Source organism: Natator depressus, chromosome 20 (assembly GCF_965152275.1).
Source record: "Natator depressus isolate rNatDep1 chromosome 20, rNatDep2.hap1, whole genome shotgun sequence".
Classification (NCBI taxonomy): Eukaryota; Metazoa; Chordata; order Testudines; family Cheloniidae; genus Natator; species Natator depressus.
In genome coordinates, this window is record NC_134253.1 from 16,667,186 (window position 1) to 16,693,841 (window position 26,656).

The following is a 26,656-nucleotide window of genomic DNA, read 5'->3' on the forward strand; positions in this document are numbered from 1 at the left end:
TTCCTAATATTGTTTGCATTGGAAACTGAGAAATGAGTGATGGGCATGACTGGAACTCAGGTCAATGCAGCTGTTTGGAAATAGTGATGCCAGTGGTGTAACCCGCCTGCAGGGGCACTCTTATTCCAGTAGAAGAGTGGGTTACTGGGGGTGGTTTAGCTTAAACCCCTTCCTCAATTGATATAAACCAAACCAAGGCCCTTTGGATACTGAACTCAGTGTCCACGAGCATCAGACCCATGCAGCTAGAAAGTCTGAATTTTAACCATTCACTTAAACCAAAAAATATTTTCCCACACCAACAAGGCCAAAGGCTCTTAAGTAATTGAAGCACTGGAAATGTTACCTACAGCCTAAACTCTATTTGTGCTGTTCTAGGTTGCCACTAGTGGGGGCTCATTTTCCTCTTGCTAGACTGGATCAATTGCCTCCTTAAAATCAGATTTATTCTTCAATGCACCACCTTGTTAAAGGCATACACAGCTCATTCACACCAATCTCACTACAATCTAGAATTCACCGGTCGGTGCTGGAGGTAATGTAATCTACCATTCTGAGACGATGGAATTCTTGAGAGCAGATAGGGCTGCTTATAGGATTAGAGAGATGCTATAAACAGGTTATTTTTCTCTTCATTTTTGTCAGAAGACAAAGGAAAAGGAAATAAAATGGCCTGCTAAAGTGGTGTAAGATGACAAGGCAGTGTGAGCAATCCAAAAAGCAGGTTTTATTGAAATACAAACAAAATTACAGCCATGGACAGCTTTTAGGAACAGCATTTCCAAAACATGGGGAACAAAACAAAAGCTCAAACTCAGGTTATTTTCACCCCTGAGAAATGAACTAAACTCTTAACAGTGTCTCTTTTCTCTACATGGCTCATTGTTTTAGCTTTATGCAGTGTAACATTACGGCGCTGTGCAACGCGCAAACAAACGCACAGTGATGTCCCCAAAAGCACTTAAGTGCAGCCAAAGCAGCTCCCTCCACAATGCTGATTTGAGCGCGTTTGGCCAGGTTTCCCGGTAGCCTCCATTCTTCTTCAGGGGCGCTCCTGGGTAATCTTGAAAATCTGCTACCAAGTTGTGGGACCCCATTTTCACAAGTGCATCTAACCAGCGCAGGAATGGTGGCCCAGCGGCTATTAGCTAGTACCACTGTTGCTAATGGCCCTATGTACCCATAATCAGACTAGCAAGTTGTAGGTTTTCAGCCCATCCTGAACACTTCCACAAATAAAACTTTAGCTCAACGCACTTGTTTTTTTTTTTTTTTCAATAAAGGAAACCAGAGAGTAACTTTTGCCAACGGGCTTCTCAAACTTCCCCTTGTTTCTAACCCTGGAGGAGCATCAAGTTGCTGGGTGGTCAGGTGAAGCTTTTTTGTAAGGAAGACCACCACTGATTTATCCTGCATACAGACATTCTGCCCCAGCTCACTGCTGTCCTGTGCCTTGAGACAGTCACTCCCACCACCGCGAAGCTGCTGCGACATGCTACCACAAGTGCAAGGGCACCAAGGAACTGGGCCCCGTCTCTCTCTGCAGGAGGCACTCTCCAAACACCAGATCTGGCTCCGATTTTGGAAAAGGGCTATATTTCTACACAAGGCAGATGGTGCTGGGCAGTCTCTGACAGCATAGCCCTGGTTTCCAGCTCAGGTACAAGTGCCTTTGGTGGGTCCTAACTAATCCTAACTAACCCAGGATAACTAACATGGAGAGAGGGTTGAAAAGAATCAATAGGATTGATTCCTCACAATCCAAACCCACAAATGAAAAATGTGCGGGTGTTAGAGCAGCAGAGAGCTTGTAACCTCAAGAGACAAGAGCAGCTGAGTGCAGAGTTCAGGAGCGCTTTGCCTAACTCTGCCAGAGCAGAGGGGACATCAGAGTAGGTTTCCTTTTCTCTAAGATGTCCCCTTGCAGTTGCAGTACCTTATCTGCAATCTACAAGATAAAAGGTTATAAACAGCCTGCTTCTATTGCAGTTAGGCTCCCCCAAACTGCCAGACCCCTTTTGGGTATGCTTTGAAAGGGGGAGGGGTGTGTGTGTGTATGTTGGTTATTTATTGCATGGATCTTTTAGATCAAAACTCAACCCAGCTTCTGATAACAAGTTAGCTGTAAGGTCACATGTACATTTTGTTAACGCCCTACTAAGGTGGGGCAGGCAGGGTAAGGTCAGAGCTTGTCAGTATGAGTGCTGCAGGTGACAGGCTGGGACAAGACACAGCATTGACTGACAACAGGGGATTATTTCCATGATCACACAGTGGGGGGAAGGGGTACTCTGCCCTAAACCCAGCTGAGAATTTTCTTGCCCTTTAATACTGGAGAGTGGGAGTTTGAGAAACATGCAGCTTTGGCCTAACTGCTCCACTGAAGCCAGCGCCTTCCACTAGCGTCACCAGGAGCAGTCAGGGTCTCTACACACGGAAGTCTCCCAGAATAGCGACATCTGTCTCAGGCCCCGTGCAGACATACTGTTCTAGAATACGAGTGCCTTTTTCTCATTTAGCTTAATCCACTTTGGAGGTGGATTAAGTTTTAAACTAAATTAGAAAACGATACTCTTATTCAGCAGTAAATGTCCACACAGGGAGTTAATCCAGAACAGCTATTTCAATAACTTTCCCACTGTAGACAAGCTTGAAGGCCAACACCAAGCCCTTTGGGAAATCCCAGAGGTAGCTCCACGCAACGCTGTTTCAGTTCCTGCCCTGGTGCTGATGGGCACGCTCAGTGTCTGAGGTCTGTGCACCTTCCTGCCTCCACAAATCTTTGAGGCAATGAATCAGAATAGCTAGCCTAAAAGAAGTCCCATGACATCTGTCCTCTGGAGGTGAACATGCTGACCTAACAGGACACGCAGAATGTATTCTATGGAGGCGCTACAGACTGCGCCAATCTGGAGTGCGGAGGTTAGTGACATGCTGCCACTATGTACAATTGTTAGGGAGAGTTATTCTGCATACACTGGGATCTCCACAGACTAGTTTTAATGGCCAAACTAAAGATGTATAGTTTGCTTTGCTGCTAAGAAGTTGACTACTTAACTCTGCCCTCAAGAGAAATATGTTCAAGTTGCAAAGACTTAAAAAAACTACGCAACAAGTTTTATCACAGAGCTGCTGCTAATGGAGGGGAAGGTGCTATTACCCGTTATCACAACTTTTTAGACATTTCTCTCATCAGGTTTGCAAGTGGGACCTACTAAACCACAATGCCAGGAGTGGAACACTGAAATCCCTCCCAAGAGAGTATCTCGTGGATACAACAATGGGTGTATGAAGAGCTCACTAACCAGAGCACATATTTATTTCTTGTCAGAATGGCAGGGTGGCAAAAGCGGATTTTGCTACACTTGCCTTCTGACCAAACACACTTCACTCCCTCAAAGGGCCAGCCCTATAGTTGTTTCCACGGTGACAAGCGGATGTCAAGCGCAGGATTATTCTTCCTGTACAGGATCAAGCAGTGATGCTCGGCTAAGAGCAAGGAGGGGCCTTTGCTCTTTACTCAGAATATCAAATCTTCTCTTTTGTGCGGTGGAGGGGAACAGGACAAGACAGGTTTGACTAGAATGTGATGGCCAGATCCTATGCTGGCTGACATGCAGATGCTGGAGCCAGCTGGGGATAGAAATATCTTCTAGTGTAATTAATGCAGGCTAAGGACTACTTGAAATTATGCTGACTACCACAGTTCTCCCGAGACTGCTCTTTGGGCCAAGAATGGCTGGAGTGTATGTTGCTTTAGGGAGGCCCACTCCAGCACTTCTCTGCCCCAGGAGAAGGGAGCAGGTAGCATGAAACTCGTTATGATGTCAGGGAAATTCCTGGCTGCCCTCTGTTCCCTTTGCTCTGCTGGACAGACACAGATGGGACAGAGCTACAGACCAGGATCTGGCTGGATATTCTCACGCTTTAATGTTGTCCAGATCACGTGACACCAGGTGTTAGACTGGGTGGATGTTCCAGGATGCGTAATGTTCCTGCCACCCCAGCCCTGTTCTTACAACAATTAACATTCCCTCACCTTCTCCATGAAGCACAAGGACACCCACACATGCCCCTGCTCAGAACTAAATGGCGCTCCCTGTGACGGAGTACAAAAATCATTTGCAAGTCCCCACAGCCCAAGAGAGTCTGAGCGAGACTAGAGAGGGGCACCAGGCCAGAGGTGCTCAAGCAGCGGCATGCACTGGGCATCACATATGTGAAGTGTGGTGTTAGGGCTGCCACGGTGGGAGGGCACAGTGCAACTGTTTTATTGATAAGGCAGCCACTTTTCAGCAGAATCCCCCATCCCAGCTCTCTTACAGATGAACTTTTAGGCCTAATCTAAACAGCAATGAGAATATTTTGTTTTAAGACTTTTTGCTTTGACTCCCCCATACACCATCTACAGTCTGAATGGCAGCTCCTTTTTCACATCTAGGTGGGTGCGCATAACAGGCAGGCCTTAGAGCTACAGCTGATCTGATCCTGGGACACACAAACACATTCAAGGTCTCTGGAGGGAAACAGAGGGAACCAAACATTCAGGTGCCTAACTCCCCATCGGGGAGAGATGTACCACCGAGAGCTTACCCCCAGTGTGGGCTCACATGGAGCAATGGTCTGACCTGGCACAGCAATCCCTATGAGAGGGACGTACCATCAGCACCATGCAGTGGTAAACAGCTGCAACGCATTTAAATCCAAAGACATGCAGGGCTTGAGCAATGATTTACACAAACACCCTACAGGAGGTAACTTGTAGAGCATGCTGATCCAGACAGTTTGAACTCTGCTAGCTCCTTGGCATCAGCGTGTGTGGAGTTAGTTTTTGAGGGTTTGATCTCTGATATCAAGGGTTAACAGCATTCTGTCTAATTACCTTGGTCGGGATAATTTTGGGACAGCAGCCGATATGTGAAGAACAGTTCTGCAGGAAGGTTAGGGCTGCGAGTGCTTAGCCAACACAGAGGGAATTTATAAGTCTGAGTCTCCTAACCAGCACCTCACATTTCTAAAGGAAACAGATGATGAGCACTCAATAGCAGCCTCTTCTCTGGTCTTCAGTTACCGGCTCCTGCAATTAGATTAAAAAGCAAGACATTTTAGATAGTCAACAATAGCAGCTCTAACATCATCCCCCAGTTGTAAGCAACAGACAAGCTGCTTTGGACTCAGTCTAGGTCCACAAGCTACCCCCTCACCAAAGTCAATCACTGTGTTGAAACGCAGACACTTGGACTGTTCTTGCACACTCGTGCTCACAGCCAGGCAGTTTGCGGTCTCCCCAAAGCAGCGACGCAGCACTCCTCATGCTACCACCACCAGAGCACAAGCAACTCCTGTACTAGCACAGGGAGCTAGCGTTTTGCTCCTTGGTCAGCACACCAGGGAGTAGGGGAATGGGACTGGAGGCCTGGATAAGGGCTTAGGGGCCCTTTCATATACACAGAGAAGGGGGCAGTTTATTAGACAAACTGTTCTCTGTTTACAAGCAACATGCAGGAAAAGCTCCTTAACTGGGGGAAGCAGATGTCTGACTGCTCTATATAGAGTCCCAGTGTATGGTGACGATGCTCTTATTCCTGCCCCTTTGGTTGTGCTCATGCAAGATCAGGACTAGTGCCCAACCTGAGCCCAGAGCTCAGCATTAGTTCCTTCCCAAAAATAGACCCAGCCTGTCCGGCTGGAGCTCCAACACCTTCAGTGGAATGAAAACCAAGCAACCGTCCTTACTGCTGTGTCTTTGGGAGCCGACCCAGCAGAACAAGGCTGATGCCATGCATCAGCCCATAGTGCAATGATTCATTAAGAAAGGTCAAATATGAAGCACAGGTACGTTCTGTAGGTCTCCAGGAAGCCCTGCTAGACTGGATCCTCACCACACCTTGGCTAGAAAGCTGGCTAAAGCTTTATATGACCAGCTGCTCTATTTGGGCACGTTAAGGGTCGTTACCACAGACTTGGAGTAAGTCCTTCTGCTTTAGCTCACTCTCAACCAATCCAAATGTACACAGACACATCTGAACTCATCTCCAGTGTGTGTTTATCAATGCTGTGACCTTCAGGCACTGAGCTAAGCCATTCCCCCTTTCACCCAAGTATCCTCCTTAGAAAACCTCATCTCACAAGATTAATATACTAGAAAATCTAATCAGATACAGGTGCACACAATCCCAAGGTGGCCTGCCCATACAGGGACAAGACTGATTGCAGGTTTTGTCTGTGAAATGTTCCAGTACCTGTCCAATGATACCTGTGGACTCTCCACCTGAAATCAGGACACCTACTGTCCAGCATCTGGAAATGGTCGACTATTCCATACCACAGCCAGCCAGCCCATAGTGATGACCGTAGCAAAAGCTGATGAGCAGTCATTTTTCAAGTACCAATTTCCCATCCATGCACCTCAGCATAAAAAAAAAGCAGAGGGCTGCCGACAACACACCCTGTACTCCCTAGACACATGCACCCAGCAGATTTTATTGTGAAATTGGTACAATATCCTGGGCTGCCTGGCTTTTTAATCATGGGAGGTGATTAAGCATCTGGTTGTACCTAATCGGTCTGCTTAAAAAGGAGTCCAAAAGAGGTGTTTTCAAGGCAAAATGCAAGCTTCACTGCTGCTCTAAGTACTGGAACATTTTTAAAGTTTAGCTCTGGCTTGAAAAGCGAGGATATTAGACAGTTCCCTTTACTCTGACCTGCCACTTATGTGCATTTGTTTGTTATCTTTCTGCTTACTTTACTGACCAAACTACTTCTGCTAGCACTGCAAAGCCAGCAAAGCTGAGAGGGAGAGCTGGCTTGCGTATAGCCAGATTAGTCAAACTGAGTTCTAGCTGCAAAATCTCTAATTCTTGGCAATGCACAAGCCAGCGTGACTTTCAGATTCTTACTTGGATTCTAAGCTCTTTGGGGAAGGGACTGTCTTTTTGTTCTCTGTTTGTACAGCCCTTAGCACCATGAGATCCTGGTTGTAACAACGATATAAATAATATCATCATGAATTTTCTGGCCTAACACCTGAGGAAAACTTGGGAATTAATCATCTCTCTTGTTCCCCCGCCCATGTGTTTTATGTAAGGCTGCTTTTGACAGGACAACTGCACTTAAAGGGTAAAAAAAAAATACCCTGCTTGGTGCAAAGAAGGAGTCGATTAGCATAGTGTATTACAATTTTCAGATTTTTCTTAAATCAGATTGCAACCAGACTATTAGACGTTATGCTTTTGAAATGTATTCATTGCTCAGCACCTCAGAGTTACAGTTACATGAATCCTGACCTACTAGCTCAAAATACAGTGATAAAAATAAACTACAGAAATAAGCTTCACACCAAGCCCCCATTTATGTGGAGTGTGTTTTGTACTGCAAATAACTGTGTCCACGATGCTGCATTCTCAGTTCATTCACGCTTTTGCCTGGCAATTTACAGCAGGCGTCAAGTAACGTGTGTATTTCAATGGGGATCTCCTGCAAAAGTGGAGGCCTTTTTTTTTAAACTGGCAAATTCCTACCCAAAGTGTAAACCGCAAAAATGCTATTTTGTGCTTCTCCATCACCTTTCATCTGAGGATGCGTTATAAGTTGCATGTTTATCTTCTCAGCTAACTAGTAATACTTAACTTGCAGGGTAAGTATTACCATCCCTCCATTCTGTAGATGGGGAAACTGAGGCACGGGGAGCTTAAGTAACTTGCCCAAGATCAAGGAGACAGTCTCTGTAGCAAGTGGGGCTCACACTGGGAACAGATGCTCAGATCACAGAAACTCTGTCATATACTCAGAAGTAAAAGACCATAATCCTCCCCAATGTTTAAACTAATGGCTACTTCAAAGGAATTCTCTTGCAAAATCTTGCTTTCTTTCAAGCCACAGGCATCCCCGGAACAGGACAGCTTTATGGCCAGTCCGTCACGGCTACAGTTTGACAAGGGGACCAAGAAAAACGCTCAATGGGTCACACCTCCTTCCAGTTAATGCTTGTTGCTGTTTAAGGGGTAAAAGATTTTCAATTAAGTATAGTGTAAGTACATGAAACTCCCTCCCTAAGATCCAAATGGCATGGAATACCACCAGGCTGTTTAATAATAGTTACCCTGAACTCAATGCTTTGGGAATCGGGTTCTTGGGACACTGGGCAACTGAATCAGTTTTTAAAGAACAAAACCTTGTGAAGAGTCATATGTGGCAAGAGCTCATAAGAGCTGCAATACTGGGTCAGATCATATTCCATCTTGCTCAGTATCCTGTCTCCAACAGTAGCCCCTACCAGAGCTTCAAGGGGAGTAAACACAACAGAGCAATTATGGAGTGATCCATCCCTCTCTTCCACTCCCAGCTTCTAGCAGTTACAGATTTAGAGTCACCTAAAGCATGGGGTAACATCCCTTATCATCTTGGCTAATAGCTATTGATGGAGCTATCCTCCATGAACTTATCCACTTCTTGCTTAAGCCCAGTTACACTTTTGGTCACCACAACATCCCATGTCAATGAGTTCCACAGGTTAGTTGTGCACGGTGTGAAAAAGTACTTCCTTTTGTTTGTATTAAATCTACTGCCTATTCATTTGATCAGGTGACCCCCTGGTTTTTGTATTGTGTGAAATGGTAAATAATGCTTCTCTATTCACTTTTTCTACAACAATCATGATTTTATAGGCCTCTATCACATCCCGCTTAGTCATCTTTTTAGTCTCTCCTTGTATGGAAGCCATTCCAGACCCTGGGTAATTTTTGCTTCTCTTTTCTGAGCCGTTTCCAGTCCCCACAGCCTGACATCTGCGGATCGGAGATCCACGTCCCCTCCACTAGCAGGACATGTGGTGGACAGGAAAGCACGGCAGCCATGCAGCAAAGGGCTGAGACAGGGCATTCAGAGTAAGGCATGGAGCTGAAGCTCAGGATCTGACTTTGGGAGGGATAACAGCCATTTCAGCTCATCAGGGATGGACTCAGATGACTGAGAAAAATGCCAAGTCTTGAGCCCACACTCCCCAACAACTACAATAGACTCATCCATAGACACCATTGGGAACAGACCCAGGCTTGTATATAGGGGAAATTACCAACATTTACTCCAGGGGGAATTTTGTGCCACAACACAGTGCAGAATTTGCACATAATTTCATTTCCCCCCTCCCCCCAGAGCAGAATTAGTGCTGCAAAGCTGCTGGCTGTCAGTAGCAGATGCGGGACCTAGCAGAGCCTGGCTCTCCAGCTTGCAAATACATGACACTGCCAGGGCGAGGGGGAGCTGGACTTTTCCATGCAGGTGCAGTTCCCAGCATGTCCTGAAGGAAGAAAGTGGCATGCAGGAAACTCTGTACAAGCCTGGGACCCAGCATCAGGCTGTTTCTCCCTCTGGATCCCTGGGTTCTGGGTGGTAGGGGGTGCAGGTGTCTGGGGCACCCCCTTAGTCCCCCACAGCTGGACTCTGGGAGGGTAGGGGGTGTGGATGCCTAAGACTGGAGGGACAGAGATTTCTCCCAAAGATGGGCCCAGCTGATGTGTGTGACACACTCAGAGAGGTGCCCAACAAAAGCATAACAGAGAAACAGGAACTGGGTTGCTGTAGGAGTTTCTTTGACTCTCTACTCCTGGGGGAATCTTTTTTGCTGTCTGTATTGTTACAGACATACTGGCTGACAGGTAGTTTGAAAGAAGATACCAAAATAATTGAAACTGGTGTGATTATATTATTATTTTGACAAATAAAATATACAGAATTTTAAAAGATTGTGTGCAGAATGTTTAATTTTTTAGTGCAGAATTCCCTAAGGAATACACATTACTACACCACTAAGTGGGTGACTTCCTACGTGAACACTTATTCCAAACAATGGCCTTTTTCGTTTAGATTACATCCCCTTGGAAGTAACACTGGTAGGTTTTCCTGGATAGACACACCCTAGCTCTGAGATTTCAATCAAGTTTTGCAAAACCAACCAAATGCTACAGCTGCTGCACACGTGTACAGCGTCCACTGACTTCAGTAGCAGCTGAACCCGAAGAGCTACAACTGTGCTGAGCTCCACTGTGCCAAACTCAGCCCTGTTTGTAAGCCTCGACTTTTGTTCAACCAAGAGCGGTGAACAATTTAAATGTCAGATGCTACAGTAATGGGGGCAATACATGGAGCCTGACAACCTTTGACACAATGCCACCTACAGCAAAATAAAACCTGGATACAGAAGACACTCCATCCACTACAGAAATGCAGCTGCTTCTAGGGAGGACTGTGTTACAGAGCTCTCCATCTCCACTTGCTGATGGTGGTAATAAAAGCATTTCAGTTTATGGAGGAGAATGCTGACACACGGAATAAAAATACAGAGAAAAGTTATCCCGTTCCACTTTGAGCTAACATGTAGGTCCCAGCTTACAGCATGAGGAGACCACCAGCCATTGTACTTACTGCTTTTCCAGGATAGGCTATATGGCAAGGACTTGGGTGCTCTCATGCCTGACGTTAGGTTATTCTTTTGTTCCATTATTACGCTGGACCCAGGGCTGAAAGAGATCAAATACGAATTATCCTACACATGTGTACTTCTTTTAGCCAAGTACCTTTTACTATAAATATTCAAGTATTTTTCTAAAACTGAAGACAACAGAGTATGTTAATTTAAACAAACCTTCATGCAATCAGAACAGTTACTTCTCCTCGCAAAGGCTAGAGAAAAGTGTGCAACATGTTGATGCCATCTACTTTGACTAAAATCCCCAGAATCAGTCATCCAGACAAGAAAGAAATAAGCCAAAGACAGCAAGAAAAACCAGAGTTAAAGCTTGATCATCAGTATTGCACTGCCCTCAACTGTAAATGGCATCTCAGCACACATGCCCTAGTCATCTCTATACATGCAGACTTCATGCAGACGTCTAACAGTGAATGCCAGTGAAAATGAGATAGGATCAGAGGCTAAAATAGGGAAAGAACAAGTTAAAAATTACTTAGACAAGTTAGATGTCTTCAAGTCAGCAGGGCCTGATGAAATACATCCTAAAATATTCAAGGTGCTGTCTGAGGAGATATCTGAGCCATAAGCAATTATCTTTGAAAAGTCATGGAAGACAGGAGATTCCAGAGGACTGGAAAAGGGGCAAATATAGCGCCAAATCTATAAAAAGGGGAATAAGGACAACTTGGGGAATTACAGACCAGTCAGCTTAACATCAGTACCCGAGAAGATAATGGAGCAAATAATTAAGCAATCAAATTGCCGAATCCTAGAAAATAATAAGGCGATAAGGAACAGTCAGCATGGATTTGCCAAGAACAAATCGTGGCAAAACCAACCTAATAGCTTTCTTTGACAGTGTAACAAGCCTTGTGGATGGGGGAGGGTAATGGTAGATGTGGTGTATCTTAAGTTTAATAAGGCTTTTGATATGGTCTCGCATGACCTCCTCATAAACAAACTAGGGAAATACAACCTAGATGGAGCTCCTACAAGGTGGGTGAATAACTGGTTGGAATATCGTTCCCAGAGAGTAGGTGGCTCACAGTCAAGCTGGAAGGGCATATTGAGTGGGGTCCCACAGGGATCAGTTCTGGGTCCGCTTCTGTTCAGTATCTTCATCAGCAATTTAGATAATGGCATAGAGAGCACATTTATAAAGTTTGCAGACAATACCAAGCTGCAAGGGGTTACAAGTACTTTGGGGGATAGGATTAAAATTCAAAATGATCTGGACAAACTGGAGAAATGGTCTGAAGTAAATAGGATGTGTAACACTCCGTATTCATCATAGTGTTATTATTAGGATCATTGATTATGGCATAATTATGATGTTTTGTACAAGATCGGTCATGTAAGGTGTCATTGGAAAAATTATGATTTGCTGAATATGATTATCCTATTTGTATGCATGTATCATTTTTGTATTTGAAGTTATGAATATTGACTAGGTATCTGTATTTCAAAGGGGCTTACTCTGGAAAACACCCACAGCCAGCCTTTCAGGTACAACAGTGAAGAAGCCAAACAGTGCTAATGGCTCATCAACAAAGACAATGGACTGTGGAATAGCTTAGCCTTCCTGTGGAAGGCCACTCTGTAAGTTATGGCTGCTATGACTCTGCAAGGGCACGTGACCAGACCATGCTTCTGGACTCCATTTGGGGTACCTGAATTTTTCCACAAACTGGTCTGGGAACCAAGTTTGAAACAGAGCTCCTGCCATATGAAAAAGCTATATAAGGCAAGGAGTGACATCATTGGTTGTTCTTCACTTCCCCACAACTCAACAGAGAGAAGCTCTAAAAGAAAAAGTCTTGGAACAGGGTAGGAGATCCCAAGCTGCAAAACAAATGCAGCTTGTCCCTTAAGAATCTGCAAGCCTGACTATCATCAGCCAGGGTGAGAATTTGTTAATTCATATCCAATCTTTCTAGTATTTTCGGCTTATAGTTTGCAGTTCTGTTTATTTACGAGGTAATCTGCTTTGGTCTGTTTTCTATCATTTATAATCTCTCTTTTGTAGTTAAACTTTTTTGCTTTATCTAAACTGGTATGCCTGTGACCAAAGCGTCTGGGGAAAAATCTCAGCCTGGTTAACACAAGTATGCATTGTCCTCTCCACATTGAAGGAATGGCGAACTGGGTAATAAATTCATACTGATTGGGGTTTTGATCAGGGCGGGATGGTACAGCTCTGGGGTCCCAGACTGGGGGTTATTTTGGCTGTAGCCTCTCTATTGCTGGATCATGCAGTGGCTGTCCAAAGCCTGCATGAAACTGCAGCTGGGTGTGTCCCTGCCTGTGTGAATGCTGCTGGGAGTGTAGGTCCAGGAGCAGTCTATAGCCTGTCACAGCAGCACAGTGCTGAGAGGGAGCCCAGGCTGGTGAGTCAGTGGAACCCTAGTCCCAGGTGGCACCCCTGGGGGAACCCGTCACAGGATGAAATTCAATAAGAACAAATTCAGAGTACTCCACTATCAGTTGCACACATACAAAATGGGAAATGACTGCCTAGGATGGAGTACTGAAGAAAAGGATCTGAGGGTCATACTGGATCACAAGCTAAATAGGAGTCAACATCATTCTGAGATGCATTAGCAGAAGTGTTGTAAGCAAGACATGAGAAGTAATTCTTCTGCTCTACTCCATGCTGATTAAATGTCATCTGGAGTATTGTGTCCAATGATTGGTGCCACATTTCAGGAAAGATGTGGACAAATTGAAGGAAGTTCAGAGAAGAGCAACAAAACTGATTAAAGGTCTAGAAAACATGACCTATGGGGGAAGATTGAAAAAAATTGGGTTTGTTTAGCCTGGAGAAGAGAAGACTGAGGAGGGACATAACGGTTTTCAAGTAGAGAAAAGGTTGCTACAAGGAAAAGGGAGAAAAACTGTTCTCTTTAACCACTGAGAATAGGACAAGAAACAATGGGCTTAAATTTCAGCAAGGGCGGTTTAGGTTTGACAGGAAGTTTTTCCTTTTGTCCAAGTGGTTGAGCACTGGAATAAATTGCTTAGGGAGGCTGCAGAATCTCCATCACTGGAGATTTTTAAGAGCAAGTTAGACAGACAGCTGTGAGGGATGGTCTAGATCAGTGGTTTTCAAACTTTTTTTCTGGTGACCCAGTTGAAAAAAAATTGTTGATGCCCGCGATCCAAAGGAGCTGGGGATGAGGAGTCTGGGGTGTGGGCTGCGGCCAGGAATGAGGGGCTCAGAGTGTGGGAGGGGGTCAGGGCTCTGGGCTGGGGCTGCAGGAGGGGGCTCTGGGTTTGGGGGGTTCAGAGCTGGGGCAGGGGTGTGGTGTTATCTCGGGAGGCTCCTGGTCAGCGGTGCAGCTGGGGTGCAGAGGCAGGCTTCCTGCCTTTCCTGGCACCGCGGACAACACTGCACCCCGGAAGCGGCCAGCAGCATGTCTGGCTCCTAGGCGCAGGGGTGCAAGTAGCTCCGCATGGCTCTCGCCCACAGGCATTGCCCCACCCAGCTCCCACTGGCCGGGAACTGGCCAATGGGAGTGCAGAGCCTGTGCTCGGGGCGGGGGCAGCGCATGGAGCCCTGGGGCTCACCCTCCACCTAGGAGCTGGACCTGCTGCTGGCCACTTCCAGGGCACAGTGCAGTGTCGGAACAGCTAGGGACTAGCCTGCCTTAGCTGGGCAGCACCACCGACGGGACTTTTAACAGTCAGCAGTGCTGACGAGAGCCGCTGCGACCCAGTGCCCTTCATTCCGCAACCCAGTTCTGGGTCACGACCCGCAGTTTGAAAACCACTGGTCTAGATAATACTTAGTCCTGCCATGAGTGCATGGGACTGGACTAGAGGACCTCGAGGTCCCTTCAACCCTACAATTCTATGTCACTGTTACAGGCTGTAGAAGTTCATATGTTGATGACCTCTGATTAGACAGGTAAGGCACAGTACAATGATTTGGGTGTTCAGGGGTGAGACAGAGATAATGACCAGACACATTATGCTTCATTTTCCAATCCCACATTGTGATTACACAAACAACAAAATGATTATTTCTGACTCAGGCCATGAGAGATTAGATTAGCTGTCAGAAGTTTTAGGCTTAAACAGCTGACATCAGTCTGCATTTCTATCAAGCCCAGCGTAACAGTTTAGTGTTTAATACCCCCCCCCCACAAATACAGAACCAGTGGGGATTGAACCCAGGACCATCAGCACTAAGAGTACTACAGTAGAACTAGAGGAGTAACCATTATCTGGTAGCAACAGTATGTTCTTATACTCTCATATGGATCTGCCACTAAAAGGAGACAGGAAACATTGACCCAGGGGCACAGGACTGTTGAGTCATGCCAGTGGGAACGCCCCCACCATCACCCCAAAAATAGGATTCATAAAGTAAATTGCATCTTCCCAACAACACAGCAGCATGAGTTCAAAGTAGTCTGAAAGCACATCATTTATGGAAAGCACTGTCACAAGAAATACACCTTTTGCTACCTGTTGTTTACGTCACTACTGAACGTGCCCCAAACGAAAGTAGAATTTGATTGCTCCTGTAGATCTGCCAAAAGGAAACAGACATCACTGTGGCTCAGTACCGAGTAACTTCTGCAAGCGTCATAGCAACATCAAATAAGAAATACGACAGAGACGCTGCTAGGTTTACAAAACGGAATGAGAATTTTCTACAGCTTGGCATAAGTGACAGCAGAGCAGACATTTAACTGAGAAATATAAAGTGTAAAGGTTATCATCAATTTCCATTTTCATCAAAGCACAGATGGTGCAACAGACTATATGGAAAACAACAGAAGTTCTGTAAAGAATAGAAGGCATGTGGAAGAGCCTGTGAAGCAGGAGAACTTAATTTGTTCAGGGACAGTATAATTGGGTGTCCCAACACATGATCTGTGCAGAAGGATCTATGGGACCTCTCTCTCCTAGTCCATGTGACTTCTTTGGGGACAAGAAGAAGGGAATAGCAGGCGCTGACAGCCCGTGTCCTCAACCTACTTCCTTACCTCTATCCCAATCTTCGTCACATGGGGGCGGCTGCCACATGCTGACAATGTTCATCTTCTCTCCCTGGCAGTTATTTGAGTGACTCACTTAAAGCAAAGAAGAGTCTTAGTGAGAAAATCTTTTTGGATAAAATAAAATCCTATTTTAGGTACATTAATCATTTTTTGACCTAGCTGTAGAATAGCTCTAGGCCTTGGAGAGGAGCAGCATACACTGGAAGCTGATCAGGTACTCCCCTAGTCTTAGGAGCAAAACTCTTGAGGCCAGGGATGGGCATCTTGAAGGTAGCAAAGGGATACAAAATCCATGAGAACCCTTTGGTGGGTCATACCTTAAGAGGCTATATATTGTCTAACTCAGAAAGGTTTGCTACAACACCGAATGTTTGGCAAGCCAAATCAAATGATCTGGCAGGGTGGATGTGGCCCCCATTTGCCAATGCCTGTTTTAGGCCTTTTCTAAAGCTAAACAATTCTGCACACATCTTTCAGCAATGGCGCAGCTGCTCCAACATACGAATTGGGAGAGGGTTCAGGTGTGTTTCTACTGTCATGTCACAAAAATCTTCTCAGGGTTTTTTCACTACTGTCATGCTCTAAGCCCTGTCTACATTAACATGCACATCATTGCTATCTTCAGTACAACTCTACATTTGCCAGAGAATAGGTACGTTTTCCAGTGTAGTGATAGCCATATAGATATCAGTGGGGGGAAGAACTGGAACACGACCCACATAACCAAGTGATTTAGGTGCTGGGCTGACAGACCTGGATAGTGAACTCCTCATCACAGAGCAGACAGCATGGGCAGTGGTAGGGAAGCTTCTCCATAGTCCCCTCCCCAACTTGCCCCACTCTGAACTGGAGGAACCTAACTCCTGTTGGGAAAGTTATTCAGCCTCCCTGGCTCAGTCATGGCTTTTCTGCTAAGACAGTCAAGTAGGATGTAACAGAAGGGAGGATTGTTATGATCTAGACACTTGTCCATTAAGAACTGGACTGAGACCAATTTATTTCACATATGCCACTAGACAGGCTATAAAGATTTTCGGTCACGATCAGGTCAGATCTGCACTGGAGACCCACCTCTCTCATGGCCACTATCTTTCCTCTCTAAGCCATCCAGATTCCCAACTAGATCTCATTCAACACACACAGTTTATGGCATAATGCACAGTTCCCATTTTAATGCTAAAATCTCTGGCAGATAACACATGTAATGCAAGCCAGTTGCCTCTCAGATGCTTAGGAGAATTTCCATGGACACAGAATGAATGAAACTCAAGCCTTCAAGGACTCCTGCTGCTTCAGGATCATGAAGCACTACGGGTAAAGGGTTGCTTATGGAATAATAGAGCATTAAAACAATCTAACATTAACAGCAAAAGTTACGTTAGAACTCCGTTAGCCCAAGAGTTCCCAAAGTGAGTTTACAGAGCCAAAGGAGTCTACTATTTTCTCACCAATGTCTTCCTCAATGCAGCTTTTGTCATCACAGCTTGATATATGATGGCTGATCTCAGCTCGGGGAACCTGATGGCGGGCATTAAAGGGGCATGTGGCTAGCTGCTTTGCAATTTCAGGGTGGTTCTAGAGAAACAGAAAAAGCATGTGCTATCTCACTGAATTCACCCAAACCCTTGTGTTTTCTAATCACTAGTGAAGGGTTTGTGCAATCTGCATCCTGAAATAGGTTGAAAAAATTAAAACAAGGAAAGTCAAACTTAGTTCATTCAGGTCCTGAGCACAAAAGCAGTGGAAAAACAGCAAAGCATACGCATCCTTTATGCTACAGCCTATGTTTGTTTATTTTTACATTTAAACTACGCCCTGAATTTATCTGACTGAAGATCAGCCCCAGAACAAGCACAGTGAAACTGTTGCAGTGTCAGCACTGGCATGGTTCAATGCACAGATGAAATTGCCCTAAGAAGCCGACCTGGGGAGTAAGTGCTTTGAAACCCTAAATAATTCAGCCACTTTATTTTTAAATTAAGTAAGCGACAAACTAGAGAACAAGAAGAAAGTCAAGGAAAGTGTGAATGATGGAGGCAACCTAGTGACAGAGGATGTGGAAAAAGCTAATGTACTTTTTTTGCCTCTGTCTTCACGAACAAGGTCAGCTCCCAGACTACTGCACTGGGCAGCACAGCGTGCGGAGGAGGTGACCAGCCCTCTGTGGAGAAAGAAGTGGTTCGGGACTATTTAGAAAAGCTGGGCGAGCACAAGTCCATGGGGCTGGATGTGCTGCATCCGAGAGTCCTAAAGGAATTGGCGGATACGACTGCAGAGCCACTGGCCATTCTCTTTGAAAACTCATGGTGATCGGGGGAGGTCCCGGATGACTGGAAAAAGGCTAATGTAGTGCCCATCTTAAAAAAAGGAAAGAAGGAGGATCCAGGGAACTACAGGCCAGTCAGCCTCACCTCAGTCCCTGGAAAAATCATGGAGCAGGTCCTCAAGGAATCAATTCCGAAGCACTTAGAGGAGAGGAAAGTGATCAGGAACAGTCAGCATGGAGTCACCCAGGGCAAGTCATGCCTGACTAATCTAATTGCCTTCTATGACGAGAAAACTGGTTCTGTGGATGAAAGGAAAGCAGTGGACGTGTTATTCCTTGACTTTAGCAAAGCTTTTGACATGGTCTCCCACAGTATTCTTGCCAGCAAGTTAAAGAAGTATGGACTGGATGAATGAACTATAAGGTGGATAGAAAGCTGGTTAGATTGTCGGGCTCAACGGGTAGCGATCAATGGCTCCATGTCTAGCTGGCAGCCGGTATCAAGTGGAGTGCCCCAAGGGTCGGTCCTGGGGCCGGTTTTGTTCAATGTCTTCATAAATAATCTGGAGGATGGCGTGGATTGCACCCTCAGCAAGTTTGCAGATGACACTAAACTGGGAGGAGAGGTAGATACACTGGAGGGTAGGGATAGAATACAGAGGGACCTAGACAAGTTGCAGGATTGTGCCAAAAGAAATCTGATGAGGTTCAACAGGGACAAGTGCAGAGTCCTGCACTTCGGAGCGAAGAATCCCATGCACCGCTACAGACTAGGGACCGAATGGCTCGGCAACAGTTCTATAGAAAAGGATCTAGGGGTGACAGTGGACGAGAAGCTGGATATGAGTCAACAGTGTGCCATTGTTGCCAAGAAGGCCAATGGCATTTTGGGATGTATAAGTAGGGGTATTGCCAGCAGAGCTAGGGACGTGATCGTTGCCCTCTACTCGACATTGGCGATGCCTCATCTGGAGTACTGTGTCCAGTTTTGGGCCCCACTCTACAAGAAGGATGTGAAAAAATTGGAAAACGTCCAGCGGAGGGCAACAAGAATGATTAGGGGACTGGAACACATGACTTATGAGGAGAAACTGAGGGAACAGGGATCGTTTAGTCTGCAGAAGAGAAGAAGGAGGGGGGGATTTGATAGCTGCTTTCCAATACCTGAAAGGGGGTTCCAAAGAGGATGGATATAGACTGTTCTCAGTGGTACCAGATGACCGAACGAGGAGTAATGGTCTCAAGTCGCAGTGGGGGAGGTTTAGGTTGGATATTAGGAAAAACTTTTTCACTAGGAAGGTGGCGAAGCACTGGAATGGGTTACCTAGGGAGGTGGTGGAATCTCCTTCCTTAGAAGTTTTTAAGATCAGGCTTGACAAAGCCCTGGCTGGGATGATTTAGTTGGGGATTGGTCCTGCTTTGAGCAGGGGGTTGGTCTAAATGACCTCCTGAGGTCCCTTCCAACCCCGATATTCTATGATAAGTCTCTGCCTGCGCTAGAGCTTAAGTCTTTGCAGTTAATTTAACCCTCCTGAAACAGGAGGGAAGTTACTCAATGTTCCAGCTGAGGCCACATCTATATTGGGAGCATTTTGCCAGTATAGGTAAACTAGTGTGGACATAAAAGAGCACTACTGGCCCCCACTGAATGAAGAGCCTTTACCCTTAGAAAAGAGCAAGAATACAAAGAGGAAGAACCCACTGCTCAGGCTTGCTCTGCATGGCTTTTATATTACTAGAGCTATGTTGGCTAGGGGTGTGATTCCTAACCAATACAATCAGACCAGGACATCATCTTTACACGTGGATGCAGTTATACCGGTATAAGTGCGCTTATACCAGTACAACTGATATACACTAGCACTGGAGAGCTTAAAATAAGATACTAGACTGAGAGGACAAAAGAAAGGAGCAGATTCTCCTCTTAAATATACAGCATTCTCGCCCAGGATAGAAGACTGCGAAGAGGGACTTGCAGACAGATGTACACTGAATAGAGTTATTAGCAATATAAAAAAAAAGATGGCTTAGCAGCTCTCCTGCTCTGATTGCAAAGTAAAGAATTAACTGCAACATCAGATCACTTCTGCTTTGGCCAGCCAGAAGGCATCCATATAACACTGGCTGCATTTGCTCCATGGCCTGAGTGGGAAGTAAATACCCTGGTCCCATGAGTGAACTGTTGGAAGAGAATAGGATCCCATCACTGAGCTAGGTATTCTGAAGAACCTGTTTCGCCTTTCTTCAGGGTAAATGCACTGATCCGAAGGGCATTACTAAATATGAACTGGATGCTTTTACGAAGTGGTAAATGGAGGAGCGATATAAATATGAAATAAAGACGGCTTCTTCCAGCCTAATAGCAAGTGAATGCATCCTTCTAGCAAAAGGCAGCACAGCATACTGAGCTCACCATGCATTAGCATTTGCAAAAATATGATTTCCCAAGTGCATTAGAGACCTTAACATCCCATCCTACCTTCCTGCACTTTATAAGATGATAGGGAAACCGACAGGCCCTGATTTGATGATCATTATCATAGGGACATTGTATTAACCTCTCTGGATCCAAAGCATCAACTGGAAGAGAAGGAATAAAAAGACAAAAGAAAAAACATTCTGTAAAACAAGATTTAAGTTCATCATCAACACAATTAACAAGAGTGGAAGCATACTAGGTACTGGAGCTGCCCTCTAACGGGGTTAAGCCATCAATTTTTAATAGCCGAGACAAAAATGCTAAACTGCTAAGTTGGCACTCGCTGTGTGTACCCAACCAAATTCACTTCGGATTTTGGGTGAGTGGAATATTCAATTAAAAATGAGGAAAGCGCAATCAGTAGTGCAGAGTGGCCAGTACATATTAATGACTATACTTATGCAGAACAGTGAGCTGGAAATAAACATTACTATAAAAACCCTTGAAGCTACCAAATTAGCTAGTTGTACAGTAGTGACATGCTAAGGATTGGCAGAAGCACGGCATTCTGAAGTAAATCCTTTTGCATTTACCTTCAGACTCCAAGGCCATCTCTGCTGGATTAAGAAAAAAATCAAACTGAAACAAACATGTCTGGAGTAAAGGATGCAATTTGCACTACAGTGCACTTGGCCCTGTAAAGTGCAGAGGTTGGCAGGTGCTTAAGAGCCCAACACTCACTGAACATAGTGAGGGCCTAAGTCACAGGCACTTTTTGAAAATGTTCCCTCCTAGTCCATACTATGACCCAGAGACAGGCATGAATCACCTTAATCACTTAACAGTTACACAGAAGGGACAAGGTAGGGGAGGACCAACTTCTGATAGTGAGACACACAAGCTTTCAAGCATACATAGACCTCTTCTTCAGGATTCAGTTTGTGTCCATGCAGCAGCTTTCTTGCCATCACAAATGTGTCTCCCCTCACACCTTCCATGCTATTTATCCACGTTTGTATCAGAGTACAGAGGGCATGCACAGAAAGGAACATGGGCCAATGGACTGTGGGAGGTTTTCTAGATAGCTGGAAGTAAGGGGGACGGGGCAGACTGATTACAAAGATCAGTGTTTTTCAACCTTTTTGATACCAGGGACCAGCTTAGAATCATAGAATATCAGGGTTGGAAGGGACCTCAGGAGGTCATCTAGTCCAACCCCCTGCTCAAAGCAAGACCAACACCAACTAAATCATCCAAGCCAAGGCTTTCTCAAGCTGGGCCTTGAAAACCTCTAAGGATGGAGTTTCCACCATCTCCCTAGGTAACCCATTCCAGTGCTTCACCACCCTCCTAGTGAAATAGTGTTTCCTAATATCCAACCTAGACCTCCCTCACTGCAACTTGAGACCATTGCTTCTTGTTCTGTCATCTGCCACCACTGAAAACAGCTTTGCTCTATCCTCTTTGGAACCCCCCTTCAGGTAGTTAAAGACTGCTATCAAATTCCCCCTCACTCTTCACTTCTGCAGACTAAATAACCCCAGTTCCCTCAGCCTCTCCTTGTAAGTCATGTGTCCCAGCTCCTTAATAATTTTTGTTGCCCTCCGCTGGACTCCCTCCAATTTGTCCACATCCCTTCTGTAGTGGGGGGACCAAAACTGGACGCAACGCTCCAGGTGTGGCCTCACCAGTGCCAAATGGAGGGGAATAACCACTTCCCTCGATCTGCTGGCAATGCTCCTACTAATACAGCCCAATATACCATTGGCCTTCTTGACAACAAGGGCACACTGCTGACTCATATCCAGCTTCTCATCCACTCTAATCCTCAGGTCCTTTTCTACACTGTAGCAGTGCATGGGATTTCCTTCCTTCCTTCCCAAGTGCAGAGTTCTGCACTTGTCCTTGTTGAACCTTATCAGGTTTCTCTTGGCCCAATCCTCCAATTTGTCTAGGTCACTCTGGACCCTTCCCTACCTTCCAGCGTATCTACTTCTCCTCCCAGTTTAGTGTCATCTGCAAACTTGCTGAGGATGCAATTAATCCCATCATCCAGATCATTAATAAAGATGTTGAACAAAACCAGCCCCAGGACTGACCCCTGGGGCACTCCGAATGATACCAACTGCCAACTAGACATGGAGCCATTGATCACTACCCGTTGAGCCCGACAATCTAGCCAGCTTTCTATCCACCTTATAGTCCATTCATCCAATCCACGCTACTTTAACTTGCTGGCAAGAATACTGTGGGAGACCGTATCAAAAGTTTTGCTAAAGTCAAGATATATCACATGCACTGCTTTCCCCATATCCACAGAACCAGTTATCTCATCACGGAAGGCAATCAGGTTGGTCAGGCATGACTTGCCCTTGGTGAATCCAAAGCTTGCAGCCTTTCTAAACAGTGTCAGGGAGATCTGAGGGACAGGCCATTGAGAAAGACTGACACAGGTACTTAGGACAAATGGCTACTTGTGACGAAGTGGAAAGTGTCCTAGTGTTTGTATGAATACTGTGCGCGCCTCAGTTTTCCCTATGCGTTGCACAAGTATCTAGGTGGGGGGATAAGGGTGTGGGACCTTTGCAGATACCCCGAGAGGGAAGGTGCAAGTGCCGTCTAGCTCCCTGGGCCCAGACAATAGTTGTATCCTGGCAACTGATTGCTGGGCCCCATCCTCTGCACGAGCCAGTTGGAGGAATTGGAGAACAAAGGGAGGTGGAGGCCAGGTGACCGGTTTGCCTGGGGAACAGCATACAAGATGGAGGAGGGGCAACTGGGTGTGACTGTAGGTGGGCTGCTGGAGGCTGGTCAGACTCCTGGTTTGGGACTCAGGAGGAGAGACCCATGGCTCTGGGGCTCCTCAAGTTGAACTTTGCTGTAACTTCCTGCTTTCTGTGCTAAATAGATTCTGCTCTATGCTGTGTTCCAGACGACTAATAAACCCTTCTGTTTTACACCGCTGGCTGAGAGTCACTCCTGACTGCTGAAGTCGGGGGTGCATGGCCCCTTTGGAGGGCGTGTAAGGTTTCCCCAGGTGTCCTATTCAGGTGGCTCACTGCAGGGAGCTTATGGTGTGCGACAGGGATGCTGAATGCTCCGAGGTCAGACCAAGGAGGAGCTGAAGCCCAGGAGGCTTGTCCTAGTGAGAGTGTGCCCCAAGGGGCAGTCACACTGCAAGAGGGTCCTGGTCTGGGGGCTAGTCTTCACCAGACTCACTGCAGCTGCGCTAATGTAGGGCAGTAGTGTAAACGCACTATGAAGACCAGAGAGCGCTTTCCTGTCAGCATAATTACTCCACCTCAGTGAAAGGTGGAAGCTATGACAGAATGAGAGTGTGTCCCACTGACTTAGTGCCGGTGCGGACAGCTCAGGGGGGTGGCTTTTTCATATCCGTGACTGACACAAGTTACATCAACTTAAGCGGAAGCGTAGACAAGCCCTGAACTTCATTCAATGGTTCCAGAGCACCAAGCCCGTGCATCCATGAACTACTACTATGGGGGGAAAAAAGTCCCCAATGCCTCAAACCAACACCATATACCTGGCTAGGCCTCTGGAGAGGGCAGCACCCTTACCTGACCATGGTACTAATTAGGGCTGTCGATTAATCACAGTTAACTCACGCGATTAACTCAAAAAAAATTAAAAAAAAAAATGAATCGCACAGTTACATTTCAATTGGTATTCTATTGTGTGTGTGTATTAAACATTTTCGGGTGTATTCCACATTTTCAAATATATTGATTTCAATTACAACACAGAATACAAAATGTACAGTGCTCACTCTATTCTATTTATTACAAATATTTGCACTGTAAAAATGATAAACAAAAGAAATCTCATTTTTCAATTCACCTCATACAAGTACTGACGTGCAATCTCTTTATTGTGAAAGTGCAACTTACAAATATAGATTTTTCTGTTACATAACTGCACCCAAAAACAAACCCAATGTAAAACTTTAGACCTTACAAGTCTCCTCACTCCTACCTCTTGTTCAGTCAGTCACTGAGAGAAACAAGTCTGTTGACATTTATGGGAGATATGCTGCCCACTTCTTATTCACAATGTCACCTGAAAGTGAGAACAGGCGTTTGTATGGCACTTTTGTAGCCGGCATTGCAAGGTGTTTACATGCCAGAGGTGCTGAACATTCGTATGCCCCTTCATGCCTCGGCCACTGTTCCAGAGGACATGCTTCCATGAGGATGACACTTGTTAAAAAAATAATGGGTTAAATAACATGTGACTGAATTCCTTGGGGGAGAGCGGTGCGCCCCCTGCACTGTTTCACCCGCATGCTGCCACAGATTTTCTGTTATAGCAGTCGCAGATGAATACCCAGCAAATGATGTTCATTTTAAGAACACTTTCACTGCACATATGACCAAACACAAAGAAGGTACCAATCTGAGATTTCTAAAGATAGCTACAATACTCGACCCAAGGTTTAAGAATCTGAAGTGCCTTCCAAAATCTGAGAGGGACGAGGTGTGGAGCATGCTTTCAGAAGTCTTAAAAGAGCAATACTCCAATGTGGAAACTACAGATCTAAACCACCAAAAGAGAAAAATCAGCCTTCTGCTGGTGGCATCTAACTCAGATGATGAAAGTGAACATGTGTGGGCCACACTGCTTTGGATCGTTATTGAGCAGAACTCATCAGCGTGGACACATTTTCTCCTGCAAATGTAAACAAACTTGTTTGTCTTAGCAATTGGCTGAACAAGAAGCAAGACTGAGTGTACTTGTAGGCTCTAAAGTTTTACATTGCATTCTCAAACAAAACAATTTTTTTGTACATAATTCTACATTTGCGAGTTCAACTTTCATGATAAAGAGATTGCACTATATTACTTGTATTAGGTCAAGTGAAAAACACTATTTCTTTTGTTTTTTTGTACAGTATAAATATTTGTAATGAAAAATAAATATAAGTGAGCACTGTACACTCTGTATTCTGTGTTGTAATTGAAATAAATATATTTGAAAATGTAGAAAACATCCACAAATGTTTAAATGGTATTCTATTATTTTTAAGTGCGCGATTACATTTTTCAATTGCTTGACAGCCCTAGTACTAACAGGATATTAACCATGTTGCGTCTGTAGCAAAACGCATTTTGGAGCCAGCCACTGGGAATAAAGTCTATTATGAATTATGGCAAGGACAGGGCCTTAATAAGAACCGTCACTTCACTGGGATGATCCCCAGGAAATTGATTTAGGCCCTGGCTGCACAAGACATGACTGTAGCTTTATAACCAGTTTGTACCCCACACAGCAAATTTGATCTGCTAGTTGGATCATCCATTTCTCCACACCACAGACATGCTGCAGCTGGGGGACATAGTCCACTAGGTCAGTGTGGGAACTCACAAACCATGATGCACACTGTGGAGGACTGCAAAATGGCAACTTCCTGGAGCTCTTCATGCCTTGAACATCACTGATAAGAACGCTGCGGCTTGGCCGGATTGCATACACTAAATTAATAAAACGAACCACACACAGCTGAGTTACGCCCCCACTCCAGCCTTCCTGGCTCACAAAGGTTGGGGCATGATGTAGAGTATCTGCACCCAATACACTGCCTAGAAGCATTTGTCTCAGAACACCCAGGCCCCGACCCAACAACTACATATTACCCAGCCGGTCTCACACCCACCTTGAAAAACCTAGGTATTGTTTCTTGCTGTGATATTGACCCACATCATCCTTTATTGCCTCTAACGTTTGTGTGGTTTTGAATTGCAAGACCACCGCTGCACCTGGTTTTGGGTCCCAGAATGAAAGAAGTTGTGAACTGCTGCTCTAATACACAGAAGCATATATTCACCAAACTTAATGCCTATAGCGGAAAGTTACTCCACTCCCTCCTTTAACCAAGTTTAAGATACTTTCAAAGATCGAAGTGATCTCTCACTGTATCTTTGCAGGAACCATGAATAGAAACAGAGAATTGCAGGACTGGAAGGGACCTCGAGAGGTCATCTAGGCCAGTTCCCTGCATGAATATTAGAAGCCAGCAAAGAAACACTTACCATAGTTGCCTTCTAAATCCATTTGACTGATGCTGAAAGAACTGAAGCTTTGTTGGAGGACGCTTTGAGCCAGTCTCTGAGTGTCACTCTCCTCCTAAAAATATCAACCCTACAGACGAAAAATGAGGAGATTCACAGATTTCTAAGGCCAGAAGAGAATTATGATAATCTAGGAGTGGTTTTTAACCTGCCACTGGCAGACCCCTGGGGGTTCACAGATTATGTCTAGGATTTCCAAAGGGGTCCTGCTCCTCCATTCAAAATTTTTTAGGAGTCCTCAAATGAAAAAAAGTTGAAAACTACTGATCTAGGCTGACCTTCTGTAGAACACAAGGCATAGGACTGCCAGGAATTAATTCCCATTTGACCTAGAGCAGATCTTTTTGAAATCAAAATTGGATGTCTTTCGAAAATTTGATGGAGAATCTACAACAGTTGGTAATTTTT

At 45.2% G+C, this 26,656-nt stretch overlaps 1 pseudogene; it reads right to left on the minus strand.

Annotated features, from left to right (window-relative positions):
- Nucleotides 1-10,213: 10,213 nt before the first annotated feature.
- On the minus strand, nucleotides 10,214-26,306 carry LOC141975305 (gametocyte-specific factor 1-like; annotated as a pseudogene).
- Between the last annotated feature and the right edge of the window lie 350 nt (nucleotides 26,307-26,656).